Genomic DNA, 12,853 nt, shown 5'->3' on the forward strand with positions numbered 1-12,853 from the left:
ACCTGGGTCCCCAGAACATTACCTGGATCTTTGGATTAACAGTCCAGTAAAAATACCACTAGGCCATTGCCTCCCCTCATCTCTAACTGATTATGGTGTGTCTCCATTATATGTTCCTCCCACTATACTTGCAGAAAATAGAATATGGAAGTTTTAATTGCCAATTCTGACCATTTGACAGCAATTTTTGGTTCTATTTTAATCAGTGACATAAATTCTCATTGTCATAGAGATGTACAGCACAGAAACAGACCCTTCAATCTAACTCATCCATGTCATCAAATATCCTAAATTAGTCTAGTCCCATTTGCCAGCACTTGGCCCATATCCCTCTAAATCCTTCCTGTTCATGTACCCATCCAGATGTGTTTTAGATGTTGTATTTGTACCAACCTCTACCACCACCTCGGGCAGCTCATTCCATACACACACTACCCTTTGTGCGAAAAAATTGCCCCTTTGGTCCCTTTTAAATCTTTCCCCTCTCACCCTAAACCTATGCCCTCTAGTTCTGGACTCCCCCACTCCAGGGAAAAGACCTTGTCTATTTACCCTATCCATGCCCCTCATGATTTTATAAACTTCTATAAGGTCACCCTCCGACACTCCAGGGAACACAGCGCCAGCCTGTTCAGCCTCTCCCTGTAGCTCAAACCCTTCAACCCTGGCAACATCCTTGCAAATATTTTCTGAACTCTTCCACGCTTCACAACGTCCTTCCGCTAGAAGGGATACCAGAATTGAATGCAATATTCCAACAGTGGCCTAACCAATGTCCTGTACAGCAGCAACGTGACCTCCCAGCTTCTGTGCTCAGTGCACTGATCAATAAAGGAAAGTATACTAAATGCCTCCATTAAGGTATATGCCTTTTTGTTTGCATTCATTTTGTTAGCTGTTTATTTTTGCATCCTGGCTCTCAGCTTTTTGTGGTATTCACCCATCGTGGTTGCTTTCCCATTTATTTTTACTCATTTGTTCCGTTTAACTTCATTTGGTCTTTTTAAATACAAATTGAAACCATTTGCAAGCCATTCTCTTTCTTTTACCCCACCTCCCGGCCATATGCACAGAAACCTATCCTCAAGCCAGAAGTGGGTAATTACCCAATGAAGGAGATTGTGCTTATTGTGATTTTGTCATTAATTAAGTAACAGTTCAAATTAAATGTAAAGCTCTGAAAAGAGCTAAGAAATTAAGCAAGAAACAAAAAATCCACGTGAGAGGGGTTTTGATGGCGGTTGGGTTTTTTCTGTTTACAGCCTTCTCTTTTGTTCTGCCTTAATGTGCTGGCTAGAGATTTAGGAAAGACATCTTTTTCTCTTGAGGACAGCCTTCTTCCCTTCCAAACACCCGTTAATATACCTAGCTTCTAATGGGTGCTAGTATACTTTATACCAATCACTTTTTTGATCCCATCAGGCCGAAGACCAGAGGACAGATAGCCGAGATATCTCTTTCCCTCTCCCCTTCACTGGCTTATAGCCATCTTGCAACTTATCTCATGCTTTGTGTTGTCCAGTAACCCCTATTAGATGGTTATTTAGGTGCATCTTTGCAAGTATAAAGTTAAAAATCACACCGTACCAGGTTATAGTTCAGCAGGTTTATTTGGAAGCACTAGCTTTCAGAGCGCTGCTCCTTCAGGTGGTTGTGGAGTATAAGATCGTAAGGCACAGAATTGAAAGCAAAAGTTTACAGTGTGATGTAACTGAAATTATATATTGAAAAAAGACCTGGACTGTTTAAGCCGCCTCTTTTGGAATGAACATGTTGGTTTCAGTTCTTTCATATGTAGATCGTAGAACATTTAAAAGTTATATTCTCAAATGACTTTAACAATTGGTGTCATGTTGGCCCAGATAATGCATTGAAGTGTGAGGGTCCTGTGTGAGACTGTCGGTGCCCCAATGTTTAGACTGATTCTAATCTAAAAAATAGATTTATAGAATCTTACATGGATTCATGCAGTTTTTGAACAAAATAAAATGTAATTCTGCAAGTACAAATTCACCCTACAAACTCTGTGTGTGTGTGTGTGTGTGTGTGTGGGGGGGGGGGGGGGGAGAGAGAGAGGTTATGAATGTCTGTGAGAGTGTATGTGTGAGAGAGAGAGTGTAAAGGGGTATAAGTCTGTGAGAAGGTGCGTGAGAGTGTGGGAGTGTATGTGTGAGCGTATGAGAGAGAGCTTGTGTATGAGGAAGGATCTGTGCGTGTGTGTGTACAGTGCAGTGGGGTCACCTGTAGTGTGACATGAAACCAAGGTCCCAGATGAGGCCATCCCCATGGGTACCAAACTTGGCTATCAGCCTCTGCTTGGCCACTTTGCGTTGTTGCCTGTCCTGAAGTGTGCCTTGGAGGGCGGTCACCCGAAGTTCTGATGTCGAATGTCCCGGACTGCTGAAGTGTTCTTCTGTCTGTTTATTGTTATGCAGTGTCCATTTATCCGTTACCGCAGCCACTGCTGTGTCTTGCCAATGTACCATGCCTCAGGACATCATTGCCTGCAGCATACGAGACAGACAACGTTGGCTGAACACATGAGTACCTGCCACGTACACGGTGGGAGGTATCCCCACGTGTAATGGTGGTATCTGTGCCGACACTCTGATGTGACAAAGTTTTGTATGGTGTATGTGCCTGTCTTTGGCTGCTGAGAGAGAGAGAAGGGACAACATTCTTTCAGACAGGCTCATACCTACCATTATCATCATTATTCCTTGTTATTCTTAAAAATAAAATTTCTTACAACTGAATGATGCTCTTACAATGGTTCCAAGTAATTGAGGGAATTTGCTTTTCCATAAATATGTAGTGCAGGCATTTAAGGAGGTGAACGAGTCATGATTTATTGGCGCTGATATTTAAAGGAGTTATAATGATGGTTTGCAGCAACATTCTCATGGGGACTGTGTTTAACTTCTTCTCTTAGCATGTACCATCAGGCATCTCCCTGATGACTACCAGACAATTGTGACAATTTTGTGGTCTCTAAGTACAAACCAGTATTCCAAGTGGAAAAGAATGATTTGACACCTAGAATTGGTTTATTTATCAGTTGCTTAGTGACTTGAAAACTGAAACTTTTGATATATGTACTTTTGTTCTCTTCATCAGCAATTGTGTATAAATTCAGTCCTACCTAATGTTTTTCTGCTCACAATTCCTTCTGTTCAGTTGCGTACTGAAATAACTGCACAGAGGCTGGTATCCCATCGCCAAGTCACCCATTATTTGCTTGAGGACAGTACTTTGGCTGTAGCCAGCCAGCTTGGAGTCAGTCTGTCAGCTGAGGGGATTCATATTGCTCAGCCAGGGCTTTCCTGATTAGACTAAGTTAACAACCCCAATCAAGGGGTTATTAACAAGAATAATTGTGATCTCATCAACAAGATCCATCTGGTTCCAATCACTGCACATTTTATGATTAGGCTACGATTTTGTTTCAGATGTGTGACCAAGTCCATTTGGATTTACGATTTGTGTTATCGTATTCTTGTTTAATTTAATCCCTGTCTGTCCCATCAGGTAGACATAAAATAATCTATGCACAGTATTTGAAAGAACAGAGGAGAAATTCTTGCCAGAGTCCTGGCCAATATTTACTCTGAACTCAATGTCACTGAAAAGGGTTATCTGATCTTTCATGACATTGCCATTTGTGAGAAATTGCTGTGCATGATTTGGCCACCAAATGTTCTCAAACAGTGATTAGATTACAAAAAAATCATTCACTAACTTAGGATGTTTTAGAATAGAAAGGCGCATGCTAATTAAATTGAGAGATTTTGGAACTCTAAGGTACAGAGGATCTAGTTGTACAGATACATGAATCTCACAAAGTTAGTATACAGATACAGCAAGTGATTAAGAAGACAAAAGGAATGTTTATTGCAAGGAAATTGAAATATAGAAGGAATATTTGCAATTATAAGGGGTGTCTGTGAGATAACATCTACAGTACCACTCAGTTTGGTCTCCTTATTTAAGGAAGGCATTAGGAGCAGTTCAAGGAAGCTTCATTCTATGTTTTTCATTTATTCATGGACATGGGCATGTGGAAGAAAGCAATTATTGCCCATCCCTAATTGCCCAGAGAGAAGGTGTTAATGACATTGTTGTGGGGCTGGAGTCACGTGGAGGCCAGATATGGATGGCAGACTATTGACGAAACGGATGGACTTTTATAACAGTCAACAATTGTTACATGGTCATCTTTATGCCAGCTTTCATATTCCAAAATTTCTATTGAACTTAAATTTCACCATGTTCCTTAGTGAGATTTGAACCCATGCCTGGGCTTCTGGATGACAGTAACTGATTCCTGGGTTGGGACGGTTGGACAAATGAGAATGTGTTCATTGGCTTCTGGAAGAATGAGATGTGATCTTACTGAAGCATTTAAGGTCCTGAGGTGACTTGACAGGGTGGGTACTGAACAATGCTTCACCTTGTTGAAGAGAATAAAATTTGGGGGATACAGTCTAAAAATAAGGGGTTTCCTAAATTGATGGCCTCATATTTCTGAAGGTCGGGAGTCCATGGAGCAATGGAGGCAGAAATCCATGAACTCCTTTTCCTCAGAGAGCAATAGAGGCAGAAATATTGAGTATTTTTAAAGTGGAAGTGGATCAATTTCTTTGTTAGTCAAGAATCTAAGAGTATAGGAGTAACCAGGAAAGTGGAGCAGAGGCTGTAATTTGATGAGCCATGATTTTGTTTAATGGTCGAGCAGACTGAAGAGGCCAATTGGCCTCCTGTTCCTAACCCACAGGTTGTTTCGGAAGTCCTGACATTGAGACAGCTGCTATATAAAAGATAATTTCACCAGTTTGGCATCTGCGCCTTGGGCGAATACTGGGCAAAATATCACCCTGGGCTTCTAATTTTGTGGCGGAGTGGAGGTTATGAGTAAGCTTTGCTAATTTAACTGTTGTGATTGAAACACGATAACACTCACTCACTATCCAGGGTCAGCCTTTAAAGTCTTGTCAGTGGAATAAGGCACGTGAGGATAACTGCAGCCGATGAAGGACTATACCAAAGCCATTGAACACCTTAAAGAGAAAAGAAGAAAAATGGATGGGAATTGGAAGATGAAGCTCCAGGGATTACTGGGAACTAAAATGTTTCAATGCCACTTTCAACCAAGTAAGCTAATGGAATCCAACAGCCCAGCGATCAAACCTCAGGGAATGGTGATTATGTTCCAAAACACAGTTTGGCAATTTGTCACAGAATGTTAATGTACTTATCAGAAGTTGTTGCTAAACCAATTTTCCCATTACTAAATAACCTCCAACATTATTCAAACTGTGACTTCTCTGCTGTGTTTGAAACTTGGTCATAGCTCCTCGGTGCTGGAAGGCAGCTTCTCCTCCAATACAAAGGTAGGTCCTTTTTAAAAATAAAATATATTAAATCTGTTTTTAAAAATTTTACCAGAATCAAAGTTTGGTTCCGTTCTGATGGTTTAGCATATTAAACCCTGACGTTAACTGACCGGTCTCTGGAAATGCATTATTTGGCAGGGAGTTGAGAATCTGAACTCATTGTAACTTGGAAGTGTGAATTGCATAAGGCATCTAAGTTGCAAGCAAAACCTACTGGCTAAAAGCTAACAAGGCCTAGTCTCATCTAAAATGTTTGAAGTACCGAGTCATCCATTTTCTGGTTATATTCACTCGTTTGTAGTTTCAGTAGAAAGTATATTAAATCAATCAGACCTGATTCTCAGCACAATGTCAAAACGCCAGAAAACCTTTAGGCTGCATAACTAGAATGGAATTTCACCCATTGGATCAATCAATCTGTTGCCTCTGTTCTCCTTTAATGTGTCTTTGGGATATGGGCCCCTGATTTAGAGGTGAGGAACTGCTGCCTTGAACTTCTGAGGTCTGTGTGGTGCTGGGGAAGGAATTCCAGGATTTTGACCCAGCATGTCCCCAAGTCAATATGCTTTGCAATGTACAGAACTGTGGAACATGATCTCTGAACTGTTTGTTAACCAATGTAATAAAAATAGGTGATTTAATCTTCTGTCAAACCTAAGGCCTTATAAGTGGTCACTTATCCTTTACAGCAATAGACCATGAAACTGAAACTTGACTGACTGTCTTTTGCAGGATGTTTTTGTGGCATTCAAACAATGTATTAAATTCTAATACTTCCTGTTCCAAGAAGCACTGTTTTTAGAATTTGTAAATTCAATTGTGTCACTGTTAATCACTTAATTCCATTTAATTTCAGCAATCTCCCACCGTCAGAACCAGAGCTGGCAAGTAATCCATAAAGTTTTATGCTTTGTAACAAGAGTCAAAATTACTCTGGAGAGGGTGGACGTAAGTAATAATTGAGTTATCTCTCTCTCTGGTTTTTATGTTTCAACATTTCTGCTCCCTATGGATCAAATCTAAATGAACTATTGCTCAATCTTTAATTTTGTCACAAATTTTCCAACTCATTGAATTGAATTTATTGTCACATGTACCGAGGCACAGTGAAAAGCTTTGTCTTGTGAGCAAAACAGGCAGATCACAGAGTTAAATAGCATAGATAGTAAGTAATAGGTAAACAGCGGCAAATAAAACACGGGGACAGGCAAATGCTAAGAGTTTGAGAGTCCATTCAGTATTCTGACAAAAGTAGGGTTGAAACTGTTTCAAAACCGGCTGGTGCGTGTGTTCAGGCTTCTGTACCTTCTCCCCGATGGCAGTGGTTGTAGAAAAGCATTGCCAGGGTGGGATAGATCTTTGAGAATGCTGGCGGCCTTTCTTTGATAGTGGGCCTGGTTAGATGGGTTCTGTAGATGGGAAGTTGGCCTTTGTGATTGTCTGGGCCGAACTCACCATCTCCGATCTTGAATGGTACAGTTGCTATACCAGGAAGTAATACATTCCGACAGAATGCTCTCGATGGCACAACTATAAACATTGGCAAGGTTATTTGCCGACATACCAAAGTTTCTCAGCTGCCTGAGGAAGAAGAGATGTTGTTGGGCCTTTGTAACCGGTGCATCCACATGAAGAGTCCAAGAAAGCTTATTGTGGATGACCATTCCCAGGAGCTTGACACTCTTCACTCGTTCCACCTCCGTGCTGTTAATGTGTAGGGGGAGCATGAGTAACATTCTCCTGAAAGTCAATAATGAGATCCTTGGTTTTGCCGGCATTGAGAGCTAGGTTGTTCTCAGTGCACCATTTTTCCAGGTCTTCCGGGTAGTCTGTTTCATTACCATCTGAGATTTGACCGACTATGGTGGTGTCAGCAGCAAATTTGTAAATGGCATTAGTCCAGTATTTGGCGATGTTGTCATGGGTATACAGTGAGTAAAGTAGGGGGCTGTGAGTACACACCCCTGGGTGGCTTCAGTGTTGAGTGTGAGTGAGGATGAAATATTGCCCCCAATCTTCACTGATTGTGGCCTGTGGGTCAGGAAACTGAGGATCCAGTTGCAGAGAGTGGGGCTTAGTCCGAGGTCACTAAATTTACTAAGCAGTCTCGAGGGGATAATAGTGTTGAAGGCTGAACTGTAGTCAATGAGTAGGATTCTTACGTAGCTGATCTTGGTGCCAAGGTATTCTAGGGAGGAGTGAAGGGCAAGTGATATGGCATCTGACGTGGATTTATTGGTCTGATAGGCAAATTGGCATGGGTCAAGAGTAATGGGGAGGCTGGAGTTGATTAATGCCATGACCAACCTTTCAACGCACTTCATGTCCACTGAGGTTAGGGCCACTGGGCGGTAGTCATTGAGACATGCTGCATGAGCCTTCTTCGGCACAGGGATGATGTTGGCATTCTTGAAACAGGCAGGGACAGGGGCCTGCTGTAGGGAGAGGTTGAAGATGTCCAAGAAGCCCTCTGCCAGTTGATCTGCGCATGCTCTGAGAGCACGGCCTAGTACTCCATCTGGTCCCATCACTTTTCTAGGATTCACACCAAGGAAAACTGACCTGACCTTTGAGACAGTGACTGTTGGGATAAGTTCGTCAGGACTTGTCAGAATAGGTGTTACCTCTCTGCCGAAATTCTGCTCCAAGCGAGCATAGAAGGCGTTAAGACAATCTGAGCGGGATGTGTCATTGTCTGCTACCTTGCAGTGTCTCTTTTTCGAACCTGTGATGTCATTCGGTCCTTGCCGTAGTCGTCTGGTTTGGATCGGTATTAATCCTTGGCTGTCTTACTGGCTCTGCATTGCGCTAAGTTGTCAGCTGTGGTTCAATTGGTAGCACACTCAATTCTGAGTCAGGTGGTTGTGGTTAAATTCCTACTTCAGAGACCTGAGCACATCGACTGAGTCAGAGTTTCCATGTTGGGAGTGCCATCTTTTAGATGCCTCCTTAAACTGAGGTTCTCTCTGGTAGATTTGAGTGTGTCTCGCCATCATCTTGAAGGACGGCATAGGGAACTAAAATTCATGAGTACACTGGTGTGTGTGAAGTGTTTCAGGACATGGTTTTGATTTTGATTTGATTTATTGTCGCATGTACTTCGGTACAGTGGCAAGTTTGTGTATGACTTGCCTGTGCTGCATGCAAGAAAGTATATAAGGCTAATGGAACAGAGTGAGGAATACAATGTTACGGCAGAATAGAAGGTGCACAAAGAGTGAGGTCAATATTAAACTTAAAATTTCAGAGGTCCATTCAGAAGTCTAATGACAGTGGGGAAGAAGCTGTTCTTGAGTCTGTCGTATGTGTTTAAGCTTTTGTATCTTCTGCCTGATGGAAGAGGTTGGAAGAGATTATAACTGGGGCGGGAAGGGTCTTTGATTTTGGCTGCCTTTCTGAGGCAATGATAAGTATAGGTGGAGTCAATGGATGGAAAGTTGGCTTGAGTGATGGACTGGGTGGTGTGTACAACTCTCTGTAATTTCTAATGGTCTTGAGCAGAGCGGTTGCCATTCCAAGTCATGAAGCTTCCGGATAGAATGCTTTCTACAGTGCATCTATAAAAATTGGTAAGTCTTTACGGACATGCTGAATTTCCTTATTCTTCTGAGGAATTAGAGATGTTGTTGTGCTTTCACATCTACATTGATGGACCAAGACAGATTGTTGGTGATCGTCACTCCTAGGAACTTGACGCTCTTGACCATCTCCACCTCAGCTGATATATAAATGGAAGTTCTTCCTGGTTGAATTAAATAGCTGAAGTCAGAGATGTTGGCACTGGAAATTAGATTAGATTAGATTACTTAGTGTAGAAACAGGTCCTTAAGCCCAACAAGTCCACACCGGCCCTCCGAACAGCAACCCACCCACACCCATTCCCCTACATTTACCCCGTCACCTAACACTACGGGCAATTTAGCATGGCCAATTCATCTAACCTGCGCATTTTTGGACTGTGGGAGGAAACCCACTCAGACATGGAGAGAATGTGCAAACTCCACACAGTTGCCTGAGGCGGGAATTGAACCCGGGTCTCTGGTGCTGTGAGGCAGCAGTACTAACCGCTGTGTCGCCCGCAAAAATGGAAATGGGAGCATTCTTTTTCTCCTCGCCACCCCCTCCTCTTCTCCACTCTGTCATTGAACATCAGCTGGAAGCACTTCAAGATCAAGTACAAGGTGAAGTAATATTGAATAACACTATCCTTCCTGTCCAGCTGAGTGTTCCCTAGTCAGATACAGCACACTGGTTAGGTGAACCAGTAAAACTCTTGTCTTATTCAATACAGATTGGGTTTCTTGCATCTTTTCTGTGTCAAAGAGGAGGAGGAAGGATTTGTTGAATGCCAATACACTTGGCTGTATTTTAACCCATGAAGTGAAGGAATAGTTTCCAAATCAGTGAAGAGCCCAGCTCTCATAAAGGGCTCATCTCCTGTCGAAATTTCATATTTTAAGAAACATTTAGACAGGTACATGGATGGGAGAGGAATGAAGGGAGGCGCGCCAAACACAGGCATATAAGACTAGTGTAATTGTGAAAACTGGGGGGCATGGCAAGTTGTGCCAAAGGGTCTGTAGACTCTGAGTTTGGACTAAAAATAAATTTGCCAGAACCAACAAACATGGAAAATACAGAATGATCTAAATGCGGAATAAAATAGATTGGTCAAAAGAATTCCTGTTGGATCATATAGTCAGTTCTTGCCAAGGACAAATCCATGTATAGGCTTACCAATTTTGATACCTGGAAGTGTCATGAGTCAGTTTCTAGCTTCCAATAGCCTTTTTTCCTCATCATTAAATCAGTAAGAACAAGTCCTTTCACCTTCCTGCACAATTGTGAATTGATTAGATTAGATTAGATTACAGTGTGGAAACAGGCCCTTCAGCCCAACAAGTCCACACCGACCCGCCGAAGCGAAACCCACCCATACCCCTACATTTACCCCTTACCTAACACTACGGGCAATTTAGTATGGCCAATTCACCTAACCTGCACATCTTTGGACTGTGGGAGGAAACCGGAGCACCCGGAGGGAACCCACGCAGACACGGGGAGAACTCCACACAGTCAGTCGCCTGAGTCGGGAATTGAACCCGGGTCTCTGGCGCTGCGAGGCAGCAGTGCTAACCACTGTGCCACCGTGCCGCCCACTAATTGAACAGAACTATTCTTAATTACACAATTGCATGATGTCTGACTGAGCAGGTATTTTTATTCCATCTTGCAACATTTTTGTAACGAATAGATGAATGTACAAAGAAACAGGGGAAATTCCGTTTTTATTCATATCCTTGTAGGATTACTCTGGAAATTAATCTTTGATTTGTGGAGGCTTGGCAACATTGTCCATGTACAACTTTGTGTAAATATTAACTTAGCAATTCAATCTTAAGAACAAAAGACTCTTAATTGTTTTTTTTAAAAACCCAGAAATTGCTGGAGAAACTCAACAGATCTGGCAGCATGTGTGGAGAGAAAGTAGAGTTATCATTTGGAGTCCAGTCACCCTTTAGATTTCCAGTATGCAGTTCTTTGTTTTCCTTGGCAATAATCATGCATGTTTAATGTTCTGTTAGGCACTTGTAATATAAGAATATTAGATGCCTAGTGGCATGTTTTTTTTACTTTTTAAAAAATTAGTAAGTATTGTTTGAATAGGAGTTCCAACAAATGATTTTTGGAAAGCTGTCCTTGTTTTGCTGCATATTGATATCACAGCATGTCCTATGATTAGCAACCCTTCAACATCAGACAGAAAGACAATCATATGAATGGGAAGGGGTTAGCCCAGACTCAGTATATACAATGGGAATGGGGAGAGTTGCATATAAATGGGTGGAGGTGGTGATTTCAGTCAACTAATAATCCAGAGACCCAAGCCATTGTTCTTTACATGGGTTTAAATAGTACCGTGGCATCTGCTGGAGTTTGAATTAAGTTCATAAATCTGGATTATACAGTCGTGGTGATTAAGATGGCCATCGTTAATGGTTGTAAAAACTCATCTTGTTTAACATTAGGGAAGGAAATCTGTATGTGAGCCAGAAACTCGTGATTGCCCTCTGAAGTGGTGTGGCATGCCACTCGGTTTGCGGGTACAAAGTTAAAAATCACACAAAACCAGGTTATAGTCCAACAGCTTTCGGAGCTTTCAATTAAACCTCTTGGACTATAACCTGGTGTTGTGTGATTTTTAACTTTGTACACCCCAGTCCAACACCGGCATCTCCAAATCATGGTTTGGGGGTAATCAGAGAAGGGTAACACATGCTGTCATATCCACATCCCATGAAAGAATAAAGGAAAGAGGAACCTCTGGCTTCATTGCATTTGTTGAGGTCTCATATGAAATGCTTTGAAGGAATTGTTAGGATAAGCATTTGTGAACTGAAATCTTTTTCTCGAACATTCTTCTGAATTGAGTTTCGGAAATCTCAACCTGTGGTTTGCAGACTTGGATCGCAAAATCCCCCAGAGTATGTGACTCGTTGTAGCTTGAGCCAAAAAAAAAACCCCTGCTATTCTGAAATTGGTGCAAATGTACTTTGTTGGAACAGGGTAGAGGCAGTTATGGCATGTAATAATTTCATACTGCATCTGGCTTTGGCGATCTTGTTGGGGACGTATATAATTTGCATCCGATCTCTGCTGCATTTGGTTTGTTAAAGAGTACACTCTTGTTTTCTAAATAGATGTAATTTTAGTACGGGCATGTTCTTAAAGATCACTTCCAAAACTGTTACTAGCAGCCGATGAGTGAACTTGGTTTGTTGTCTTGTGATATTAAAGGAGTTGTGAATGTATGTAAAATTCACAGCTTGGCAATTTTTATTCATTTATTTAGGATGCAAGCTGCTCAAACATTTATTGGCCACTCCCATTTTCCCTTGAAATTCTTCCCTTCCGGAATACAAGTGAATGATTTCTTCAAGGGGATTTCAGAATCAACCACACTGCTAAGGGACTGATGCACCATGAAGACCTGAAGAGACCTTGTGAACCAATGTGTGTGTGATTTTTTTTCTTTGAAAATAAATCAACAAAACACCATTACTCATACAAGGTGTTTACTCCAGATTTGTTTAATTAACTGAATTTAATTCCTCAGCCCCACCATGGTGGGATTTGAACCCACATCTGTGGATCATTAGTTGCCGAGTAAAAGCACCACCAAGCTACTGCAACATAATGCTATGGACTGAGTAACACGATACTGAGTGCATCTGCCAGTATCAGTAACAATCATTTTTAAGTTCTTGTATTTTGCAAATGTATATTGACGTTTTGACACGGTATCATCTTTTCCCAGCAATGTTGTGGTTCATGACAATGGCGTGTGTATCTCAACCAAACTGTATCTCCACAATCAAAGACTGAGACAGTCGTTAGGTTTGTACACGTTTTATCCAAAGTGCTGACTAAGTTTTGCTCGACTCTTGAGGAACGCAATC

At 41.7% G+C, this 12,853-nt stretch overlaps 1 long non-coding RNA gene across 1 annotated transcript; it reads left to right on the forward strand.

The window, feature by feature from the left end:
* Positions 1-2,084: 2,084 nt before the first annotated feature.
* Positions 2,085-12,430, forward strand: LOC148141207 (uncharacterized). The gene is made up of 3 exons (XR_015752556.1): positions 2,085-5,390; positions 6,250-6,341; positions 12,247-12,430. It is a non-coding gene; the product is annotated as an uncharacterized LOC148141207 (long non-coding RNA).
* The last annotated feature ends 423 nt before the right edge of the window (positions 12,431-12,853 follow it).

The sequence above is a fragment of the Chiloscyllium plagiosum genome, unplaced genomic scaffold (genome assembly GCF_037043375.1).
Source record: "Chiloscyllium plagiosum isolate Xiang-an unplaced genomic scaffold, Cpla_swu_hap1 HiC_scaffold_33, whole genome shotgun sequence".
NCBI classification, from domain to species: Eukaryota; Metazoa; Chordata; class Chondrichthyes; order Orectolobiformes; family Hemiscylliidae; genus Chiloscyllium; species Chiloscyllium plagiosum.